This window comes from Miscanthus floridulus, chromosome 5 (assembly GCF_019320115.1).
Source record: "Miscanthus floridulus cultivar M001 chromosome 5, ASM1932011v1, whole genome shotgun sequence".
Taxonomy (NCBI): Eukaryota; Viridiplantae; Streptophyta; class Magnoliopsida; order Poales; family Poaceae; genus Miscanthus; species Miscanthus floridulus.
Window position 1 is genome coordinate 5,844,002 of NC_089584.1, and position 7,485 is coordinate 5,851,486.

A 7,485-nucleotide genomic window follows, 5' to 3' on the forward strand; every position below is an offset into this window, starting at 1 on the left:
TGGTGTCGCTTTATTTTGATTTAAGACGGGTAAGTCTAGCTGAGTACATTCTTATACTCAGGGCGTTGTTCCCATTGTTGTTGCAGATGATCAAATGTACTATGGCTATTGCATTAACTGCCTGTACTCGGCGATGGGTGACAACTAGGACCAAGGGCAATGGTCACTCCGTATCTCTCATTTGATGATTTTGTTGGAGATGACTACCTACTGGCACTGTATCTGAACCAAAAGTGTGTGTGGCTTTAAAACTATTTGCTTTTGCTATTACAGTTTGAACTTGGGTTGTAATAACTTTATGTTCTAAACTCTGATGTATCCAACTGTCATTGCAAACTTTATGTAACATGTGATGGTAATTCCTAAACTTATACGATCTTGGTTTGTATGTCGATTGGTTTGAAGTCCTTTGTGGTTTCATGGACTACCGGGTTATACGGGCTTAAGTTTGCTAAATTATCTGCTTCGGCAAAAGATTTCCTTACTTAATCTCATATAATTGGTCGGTTCTGTTACATAGCACAACCCCATGGTGCCTCGTCCTTCTATCGCATCGCGCACAGCATGGACCCCACCTCCCACTCCTTTCCTTCTTCACCCCGCTGGAGCAGCTCAAAGCCCCTTACCACCAGAGCAAAGCATGACGCTGAGCCACTCCACCTCCCTTCCTACTCCTCTACCACTGTGCAGCCGCTTGAGCCAGGAGCATAGTCACCGCGCCACCTACCTGTAGCGCCCGCTGGGGCCACGCCGTCCGTCGCCGGTCCCTCGCGAGCACATGCGTGAGCCATGGCCTCGTGCCGCGTCCTGTCCCACCGCATCGGTGATGGCTCTTTTCCCCCGCCGTGGCCTCTGCACGCCGCCATGTGCATGGCTGGCCGCTGCAAGCACCTATGGCCTCGCCATCACGGGTCAACGGACGTGCGGGCGCGCTCGGGCCCACGTTACCCCATGCCGCTCCATCTCCACGGGCGCCGCGCCATCGAGGTGGGCAAGTCCGGTCGCCATGCCGCGCCACCACCACACGTCGCCCCACTGCTGGGGCCCCCTCATCCCATGCTGGTGGTATCCTTGGGTGCGGGTTGGTCCCACGCACCCCACGGTCGGTCCTTCGCCACTGCCGTGCCTTCCCCATGCCGAATCGGCCACCGACGACGGTTTTCCCCATGTGTACTCTGCTCTGGAGAAGGTGAGGACACGAATGTGTAAATAGAAGTTTTCCAGGGGGCTAGGTGTATAACTGTGACTCATATGAACAGTAGTATAATAAATAGATAGAAGCGTAGGGACGTGTTTGCAAAACCGTCATCGTGCTTGTGGGCTCGTCCATGCTGGGCCGGCCTACCGCCATCATGCCTGCGCCGCACGTGGGCCGTTGCTGGGCCGCTCATGCCCCATCCCCGCGTTGGGCCATGCCTGCCGTGCCTAGGCCGCTCACGCTAGCGCACGAGCCCCGCCGTGCCTGGGCCGCTCACGCCAACGCGCGCGCCCTGCCCTGCCTAGGTCGCGCGTCCGTGTGACCACCGACCTCCACTAGACCACGTGCGCGTGTTTCATGTTGGGCCGAGGATGTTGACGCCGGCCCTTTCGATTTGTAGAGCAATTTCTAATTTAGCTTATAAGGTAAATTTGTGAATTCAAAATAAAATTGTGTAGGTATCCAAAAATTATGAAACCAATTTTGTTAGGCTCCTAAAATCATGATCTATCTATTAGCATATTTGGTCCATCTTGTTTTAAAATGTTTCTAGGGTTGCTCTAATTATTTTAAAATATTTAATATTATTAAAATGTGAACCTGTGGGAATTTTTATGAGAAATCGGTGACACTGTTGACTCTGAAAATTTTACAATAAATTCCAACTAATAATAGTAGCTCACTATAATTTTTATAGCTCCAGAATAATTAATTTGCTAGATAGATAATGATGCCCTATTTCAAATAAGGATTAAATCGATATGATAGAATAAAGAAACACCCTGGAATTGTATAACTAAAACACTTGTTGAGAAATGACACCTTTCTTGACGATGTTGATGCGTATATTAGTATGTTAGTCATTAGTGCTAGCTTGTTAGTTCATAGTATGTTCTCTATTTTAAGAGTTGTTGTTGCCTTGTTAATTATTTGTTGCATGATCTGCATCAATGCATATCATATAGGTACGATGATGGATCAATGGATCAATTGAAGGATGATTGGGAATCTAAAGATGGTGTAATGGTATTCTCTCTAGGAGATGATGCAATGGGCTTTCTATTTAGTTGATGGTGGATGATCTGAAGATGCAGATACTAACTTTTTAGTATATATTTTATCCAGGCAAGCCCCGATGCATAACCCCTACTTTTCTACACTTTAAATTATATTTGTGCATTAAGTTTTAAGGAGTTGAATGAAACCCAATTGCATATATATCTTTATCCTATGAGTCTTACTAGTATGATAGGATTGTGTAGATTGCTATGCTATAGGACTCTGGTAGAAGTCGAGTGATTGCCTGTCACTCGCGAGAGATAGGAAATATATTATTGTATTATTATCACTTGGAATATATAAATGGTGAAAGGAAAAATGAAGATCGGGCAGGGATATGGTTTGGGTATTGGTGGGTGTAAGAGGCTGTGTCCTGCGGCCAACGGGGCATAGCTTGGTTACACTGTTTTCCTTGTCTGTGTCGGTTAAGGACCAGCCATTGCATTGGACTCTAGGCAAGCCACAAACTTATTATCCCGAGCACATACTTGGGTATGGGCGCATAAAAGACTTATTACTCTCTTGTCATGAGTTCTGGCTCTTTCCGAACCGACTATTAGGGTGGTTTTTAGGTGGAGGTGCTTGTACCGCACTAAGTCCAGGACTCAGGAGTGGGGGCATGGACGGGAACCTAGACCCCATGACAGGAGGGTAGTGGGTTGGTCTAGCTTGTGCCTAGGGTACAAGCAGGGCGTGTGTTTTTGGGGTACCCATCTAGGCTCATTGATTTGCGAATCGCCATCGTGTCGGTATGACTTGTCTAAACTCTAACACCGTAGTAAGAATTGGAAGATGAAAGATGGTAAAAGGAAATCTGATTGCTTACCACCTGCTTGAAAGTAGCACATGTGCTTATATAGAATGGTTAGTTAATGAACTAATGATGACTGCTAATAAAATTGAATATAAGGACGCACACTTAGTAATGCTTCCTACAGATGCAATAAACCCACAAGCCAGATAGCCTTGCATATCTTTGGAGTCTTTTATTTCCTCCTATCGAGTAAGTCTTGTTGATTACAATTGAGTACTTAGGGTTTTATTTCCCCCTATTGTAGATGACAGGCAGATGCTAGAGCTGACTCTTGGGTGTGGATTCTTCCTGGTGGGCTCAGAGAGGATTCCTTTATGCTGCGATCATAGTTTTATTTATAACTCTCACTAAATGTTTTTCTAAATGGAAGTGTTATAATCTGTTGTCATAGTTTATATATCAATGCTTCATCATGTCATGAATAGATATTTATTTCTGCTATAATTCTAATAATATGTTTATATTCCGCTATTATAAATAATAAATATTATACTCTGATGTTACATGGAAAGTGATATAAGAAATGGCTAAAATATTGTAAGCTTTATTCTCTCATTTGTGATCCTGATGAAAAAATGTGGATTTTCGGGCTCTGCCTTAGGGTGTGCCCAATGAAACTACGTAATTTAGTGTTCTCCCTTGAGTGCTTAGTGTCTAATGGAGACAAGTACTCCTGGAGGTATTAGATTTGGCGGTTCTGCCATAGTGGGGCCACTACTCTATTCGGTGACTCCGCGAGGAGAGGTACCTGGATTCTGTTTGGAAGGGTGGCTAAGGTCGGCTCAGCCCGCCTAGGCCCCAAGTGGTGCAACAGCTCTTGTTTGGCATCTAGTGTGAAACGGGCCAGGCCCACTTGAGATTGTGTTTGTTTGCACACTTGTAGCTGGGCTGAGCAGCCAACTAACTCCAACTACCAAACTGAGATTGTGTTTGGTTGTTGGCTGCCTCGGCCAGGCCCATAGTTAGGAGGCATAAATGCAATTATAGCAATGGAATGAGCAAGAGTTGGAGATCCATTACAACAGTTTTGATCAAGTAAACCATACAATTAGTGCTGTTAACAGCACTAGGCCTCAGACAAATTAACAGTTGATCAATCATAACATAGCTGGCTACACGATACAATTAAAGAAGTAAGCAAGGAAGGACAGACCCATTTGCAGCATAGTCAACCACCAAAGACAAGTCTGTGAAGCCCATCATAGGTAGATCATAGAAATGGATTACACAAATAAAAAGCACATGAAGCCAGCTAATGCACCCATCCATTTTCTCATCATCGGCCTAATTCCCACAGTTACAAAAGTAGCAATGAAGCAAGGCAAAATAACAACATCAACAGCCTAATCAGTAAGCAGCAGACCTTGAACAACACATAGGAGATAGGAAACAGAAATGGATGACAGAAATTAGTAAGACACAACAACAGCTCATCCATCATGCACCCATCACAGGCCTAAGTGGGGCAGTCATTGCAGCCAGTATTGCCCCCTTCATCCATATACCAAACACCAAGATAACAAATGAGGTGATTAACACCTTCTTTCACCAACCAGCTTTACCATTACCATTAGAAGGAGGAATGATTAGAGCAAAAGCATCATGAGGGATCGAATCATAGGGGAGGGGGGTGCTACTCCAAGAGATGGATGGACATCTCTCATGGCTACCTGAAAAATCTCTAACAGTCTGGTCATAGTTGCTATACTTCTTATATATAGCATTTCTCACCCCAAGAAGATGCTTACTGCACTCATGCCAACTCTGGTAAATCATTTCTCACCCCAAGAACATGCTTACTGCACTCATGCCAACTCTGGTAAATCCTAGGAGCCTTCCCATTGAAAACAACATAGTACCCTACCATTTTTGTGAAATAAAATAGTGGTTTAGCCTTAGTCAAATGTAAAGCATGGAACTAGCCATGAGTGTGAAACTTGAAGATCTATGGTTTGCGATGAACCAAATCATTGATCTTAAGTCCCCCACTGATGACCAGCATCATCAAGTTCATATGTAAGAGAATTGACATCACATGGGTAGAGGAAGGACCCTCTACCTTAGCAGCAACACTCTCAGCCTGGTTGGCCCCTAGGGCTTCACCAGAAGCAAGTGCAAACCTACTAGTGGCCATAGCATGGCCAAAGATGGACTCCATCTTAGTGTAGAACTTTATAGGGCAGTTTAGAAACTCTATATTTTTAGGATGGTCCTACAGTAAGGGGAAGGGAGGGGAAGGGTACAATTTTACACAAGTAATGGAAAGATAGGTACAAGGATACATAGGAAAGAAAACAAAGTTCTACCTTGTAGTGGCCAAGGTAGTGCTCCTGCTCAAGCATGATAGCATTGGTGTCACTATCCCAAAGTGCCCCACTCAGGTCCTTGAGCTTACATACCCTAGACCGCTTCTGCCTCCACTTCCTCAGGTGGTTGTACACCTGAGTTGGGCTCACTGCCTCCCCACTATACTCCTTAAGGGCTTTGGCAACATGGTTAACATTTTTACCCTTAAAGATTTTGTAAGGTCTACTACCATCACTAACAAGCTATGCCATCCTCCTAAGGACAAAGCCAAATGTGTTGTTGTTCCACCTCATGGCCCTAGGACCCTAGCACCAGCACCAGCAGCGCCATCACTAGCACCAGCACCAGCACCAGCACTAGCTAGTGCAGCTAGTACACCACCAGCAGCACCAATACCAGCTATAGTTGCTGCACCAGCACCAACTACAATAGCAGCAATAGCACCCCCAGCAGCCCATTTACTATATCAGAAGTAGCCACAAACCCACCCTAGGCACCAAGCAGATCAATTGGGAGTGGAGCCATCCTATTTGGTATTGCAATTTCAAAGTAAGTAGGAGAATAACATCACAATCATGAATACACATAAGCTTTGGCCATGGGACACAACCATACAACAGGAACATCATAATTGTTTTATGCTGCTACCACTGTATGGCTGAGTTTCATGGCCAAAGAATAAGTGAACCAGTGACAGATTATTACATATTTGGTCTCAGCCTTGTCCAACAAATTATTACATAAACATCACACAAACATGCGTTCCATAGCAAGGTATACAAACTGAATTTAATAACAAAGTTACTGCATGATCAGATCCTAGAGGTACCCCTCCCTTCCCACATAACATTACATATGTCATCCCTCCTAAGTGTCATGGCATTAGAGTCTTAGGACTGGCTATCATTATTGGGCAGGTTCTCAAGTGGGCCAGGTTGGTTGCCAGTGAAACCCTCCTTAGGTGGCACAACTTTGTCAATACCAAAACCTAGGATCCAATTATGTAGAATACAGCAGGCTAATACAAGCTTGACCTGAGTCTTGTATGGGTGAAAGGGCTTGTTATCTAGGATACAAAACATGTTCTTTAGTGCACAAAAAGCCCTCTCCACAGTGACCCTTAGTGATGAGTGCCTTAGGTTGAAAAGCTCCCTTGCATTGGTTGGGTGGTTTCTGCTCCCAAACTCAGTCAAGTGGTACCTGACCCCCTGTAGGGGGTAGGAAGCCACTGCGGCATGCATAGCCAACATCTACCAGGTAGAATTTACCTACAATTAGACATCTACTGTGAGTGTGTGTGCCATTGTTAAGGACATAAGTGCATTGACTAGATAGTGTAGTTACCTTCAGGTACAGTGAACCCATCATTCCTCTCTATGGCATCAGCCAGGATAAGCGCATCATGGGAAGAGCCCTCCCAGCCAGTAAGGACATATGTGAACTTGAGATCAAAGTCCACAATAGCCATGACATTTTGTGTGGGGTTGTGTTTCCTACCCTTGAAAGCAGCCTGCATGTGTCTAGACACCCTTGCCAACACATGAGTACCATCAATGACACCAGTACAGTCCCAAAAACCATGAAAGTGAGATAACAGTACATGTGTATATGCACATCTACTAAATGAAGGAACACGTGCTTCACAATTATCTTTAAGAATGGATTCCATCTATGGCTCCCAAGTACCTTTGGGTGAATGGCAGTGCTAGAAGGCTTGATCATCTCATTCCTAAGCTCACCAACAGCATACAAAACCTGATGGAAGTGTCTGTGCACTGTCTCAATGGACCTCCTAAAAGACTGGTGGATAACTCTAAATCTTTGGTTGTGACCAACCACATGGAGGAACATTGCAACCTGCTCCTCTACTGTGACCCCCTCTCTATCAGAAACTAGGCTCCTAGCTCTAAACAGATTGCATAAAAGCAAAAAAAGATGCTCTAATCATCGTAAGCATGGATAGGCACTCTCCATCATTGGAGTTATAGATCAGGTTAAGGGTCTGATGCCTGTGCTGGTCAGCTTCATCCCTAAGTGCATACGACAGAGGGTTAGATTCACTATCAGCCCTTTTCCTTTTAAGCCTGCTAGTAACAAAGGACACCAT

At 44.7% G+C, this 7,485-nt stretch overlaps 1 pseudogene; it reads right to left on the minus strand.

Moving 5' to 3' along the window:
• Nucleotides 1-6,190: 6,190 nt before the first annotated feature.
• On the minus strand, nucleotides 6,191-7,485 carry LOC136451416 (protein ALP1-like; annotated as a pseudogene).